Source organism: Microtus ochrogaster, chromosome 18, assembly GCF_000317375.1.
Source record: "Microtus ochrogaster isolate Prairie Vole_2 chromosome 18, MicOch1.0, whole genome shotgun sequence".
Taxonomy (NCBI): domain Eukaryota; kingdom Metazoa; phylum Chordata; class Mammalia; order Rodentia; family Cricetidae; genus Microtus; species Microtus ochrogaster.
Window position 1 is genome coordinate 20,331,735 of NC_022020.1, and position 3,951 is coordinate 20,335,685.

The following is a 3,951-nucleotide window of genomic DNA, read 5'->3' on the forward strand; positions in this document are numbered from 1 at the left end:
AAAAACCAAAAAAAAAAAAAAAAAAAAAAAAGATGGGCATGTGGACACATACCTATAACTGCATTTTGGGGCACAGAGACAGGCAGCTCCCAGGGGCTCTAGCCAACGTGGCGAACTCTCCCTTCCTCAAAGCATAAGGTGGAAAGAAGTAGAGAAAAACACTGTCAACCTTTGGCCTCCAGAGGGCACAGAACCGATGAGTTCACCTGCATATATTATACCCTCCAAAAAAACTGTCATATATTATAATTGATACATGACAACAGTAGGTTTGTTTGTAGCCAGTAGAATATTATTAGCACTACCATTTATAATAGCAAATCTTGAAAACTATCCTAAATGTCTCTTAGCAGGAAGACAGATAACCTATGACTTATTCACATAGTGACTGACCTACTGTGACATGCTGAGAATGAAAAATTTCTGCCTGCATGTGGTAGTATGACCATCATATCTGTAAGAAAGTAGGGTATGTCTGTCATAAGTTTAGCTGTGTAGGGCTCAAAATGGCACAAACCTAGGGTTAGAAAATAGAATAGTGGACATCTTAGGAAGGGTGATGACCTTCATAGAGCTGAGTGGCAGGTATCTGGGACAGTGGTGTTTGGTTTTTACCTGGGTGTTGATATTTTGGGTGAGTTTGGTTCTTGTCGTTGTTTCTGGGGAGATATGACTAAATAAATGTCCACTAACCACACATGGGGAACCGCTAGAAGGCCAAAGTAAAAGTTCTACCAAAGTCCACCTTGACCAGTGAGGTCTTATGTTGTTTTTATTGTTTGGGTTTCTGTTTTTGTTTGTTAGGTTGGCTGACTTTTTTTGGTTTGTCAAGACAGGGTTTTTCTGTGTAGCCTTGGCTGTCCTGGAACTCTCTCTCTCTAGATCAGGCTAGCCTTGAACTCATAGATCCTCCTGCCTCTGCTTCCCTGAGTACTAGGTTTAAAGGTGTGTGTTATCACTGTCCAGCAAACCAATGAGTTTTATTGGGGTTAATTATCGAAAATATTGGTGAGAATAGAGGAGCAGACACAACACAGAGACTACCATCTCACCAAAGCCCACCTTAGCATGGGTGACAGCTCATAAGCTGGAGGATGGAGCACACTGCACAGACCTACCAGCAGTTCCCAGGCTGCTCTGCCTGTTTTAGGTTCCTTAGCTACCACTGGGTATCTCTCAACAGTCCTTACAGCTCATCTGTGCTTGAGGAGGAGAAGCCGGGCGAGTCTTGTCAGTTCAGGGACTTTCTGAAGCCTCTGAGTGGTTTACTTCCTCAGTGTGATAAGATGCACAGTAGACTGTTTCACCTCCCCAGATTCTTTTGAAGATGGAAAGGTTTGTTTAGAGGAAATTTCTACACAGCCCTGACTTAATCATATCTTTAAAAAAAAAATCAAGTTTATCTTTGCTATATAATATTGAATTTATAATTCTAACAATACTTTTTATTTAATAGAACTTTTTTGAGATTTATTAGGCACACAGTGTTCTGCCTGCATGATTGCATGCAGGCCAGAAGAGGGCTCCAAATCTCATTATAGATGGTTGCGAGCTACCATGTAGTTGCTGGGAATTGAACTCAGGACCTCTGGAAGACCAGGCAGTGCTCCTGTCCACTGAGCCATCTCTCCAGCCCTTAATAGAACATTTTTAAAAAACATACTTAACAGACTTTTGTATTAAAGTATTCATGTTTGTTAATGCCAATATTCTTAAGAGTTCACAAGACTTTTTCCCTTTTATTGAAAAGAGGCGATGGTGGCGCACACCTTTAATCCCAGCACTCGGGAGGCAGAGGCAGGTGGATCTCTGTGAGTTCGAGACCAGCCTGGTCTACAGAGCTAGATAGATCCAGGACAGGCTCCAAAGCCACAGAGAAACCCTGTCTCGAAAAACCAAAAAAAAAAAAAAGAAAAGAGATATTTTTCATACACTATTCCGATTACAGTTCCCTCCCCTTACTCCTCCCAAGTTACTCCCCCCTCCCCTCCAGGTCCATACCCTGTTTCTCTTTAGAAAACAAACAGACATCCGAGGAATAATAAGATGAAACAAAACCAAATCGTAAGATGACAGAACAAGCAGACAGGAAGAAGTGCTGAAGACAGAGCACCAGAGCTGCACATAGATGCAGGGAAACCTGCTCTCACATGCCACAGGAAGCCACAGAAAACCAGAACCGGAAGGTGCATTCACACAAAGGACCTGTAAAGTCATGGTGGGGGTGGAGTCCTGACTTAATTTCATTAGACAGAGAGCCTCTAAAGAAGCCAGTGAGTTCATTGGGCTTGGCCATCTACTGCTGGGCATGGTTTGTCTCCCGTGAGACTCCCTTGGAGGAAACGCAAGTGGATATCAACTGGAGATTGATTATGGATTAGGGATGGGGCGTGTGTCCACGTCTCCCAGCTGTAGGACCCCATCAAAAGCAGACCCTGTGCATGTGGCCACACTCTCTGTGACTTCGTATGCACACCAGCCTGGTGTGTCTAGAAGACCTTGATTCCTTGGTGCCCTCCATCCCCTCTGGCTCTTACACTCTTTCCACATCTTCCTCTGCAGGGTTCCCTGAGACCCGAGGGAAGGAATTCAATGGATTAATTTAGGACTTAGTGTTTCTCGATCTCTCACTCTGCATATTGATTGGCTGTGGGTCTCCATATTTGTTCCCATCTCCGGCAGGAGGAAGCTTCTCTGATGATGCCTGAGAAGACAGTGACTTAAATGAGCTCAGCAGAGAGTAGTAGAGCCATGGCCTGTCTAGTCTCAGGTTCTTGGCTACCCAGGCAGCATGAGGCATGACTTCTGTCTCGTGGAGTGGACTTTAACTCAAATCAGATATTTGCTGGTTACTCCCACAAACATTGGTGCTACTATTGTACCAGTATATCTTGCAGGCAGGGCACTTTTGTAGATTGAAGATTAAACATCTTTTGAATGCCAAATTTTTAAAACTTTAACCAGTTGTGTGTACTTGTAATCTCAAACACTTAAGCTGAGACAGGAGGATCACAAGATAGAGACCAATCTGGGCTACAAAATAACACATTCTTTTGAAAGATAAGCAAGTCATTTTGAATGAAGTTGTACTGTATCCTATCATATGCTTTCAACTATTAGAGGGTTTTTTGTTTTAATTTTGTTTGTGTCTGTGGGCATGTATGTGTGCAAGTCAGAGGAAAATTGCAGGTATTGCCTTTCTCCTTCTACTATGTAGGTTCTAGGGATCAAACTCAGGAGTCAGCCTTGGCAGGAGGTGTCTTTCCCCCACTGAACTACTATTTGAGCTTATTTTCAATGACTGTCAAGCCGCTGTGTTCATATTCAGAGGAAACCTTACATCCCACAGTTTTGACTCTTGGCTCCACTTAGAACAAGCCTCACAAGGGGCTGGAGAGATGGCTCAGCCATTGAGTGTTCTTGCTGTTTCTGCAAGTTCCTGGGTTTGGTTCCCAGCTCCATATGATGGTTCACAACCATCTTTGACTCCAGTTTCAGAATGTCTGATGCCTTCTTCTGACTTCCACAGGCACCAGGCACACACACATGTAATACATGTAGACAAAGAACTTATTAATGAAAGAAAAAAAGAAAATCGTACATGTCTTAGACATGGGCAACACTCATAATCCCAGCATTTGGAAGGCAGAGGCAGAAAGATTGCTGCAAATATGGCATTAGCTGACTACATAATGAGTTCCAGGTCAACCAGGACTATAAAGCTAGAATGGTAGAAATCCTTGTAAGAGAATCAGTAACAACATATACATATAACCCCAGCACTCCAGAAGCTAGATGAGAGAATCACAAATTAGAGGCTGTCCGGACTGCAATAATGAGGCCCCTTGTCGACGAAGAAAACAACATCCTGTGGAATTGGTCACTGTTTCATTCCTTGACAGCAAGGATACTCTGTGTTATATTGATTAATCTTAGAAAATTGTAATAATA

The 3,951-nt window shown here is 42.9% G+C and overlaps 1 protein-coding gene across 4 annotated transcripts in view; it reads left to right on the forward strand.

Annotated features, from left to right (window-relative positions):
• Positions 1-3,951, forward strand: part of Sap130 (Sin3A associated protein 130) — a 66,210-nt gene that overhangs the window by 9,851 nt on the left and 52,408 nt on the right. The window lies entirely within an intron of this gene.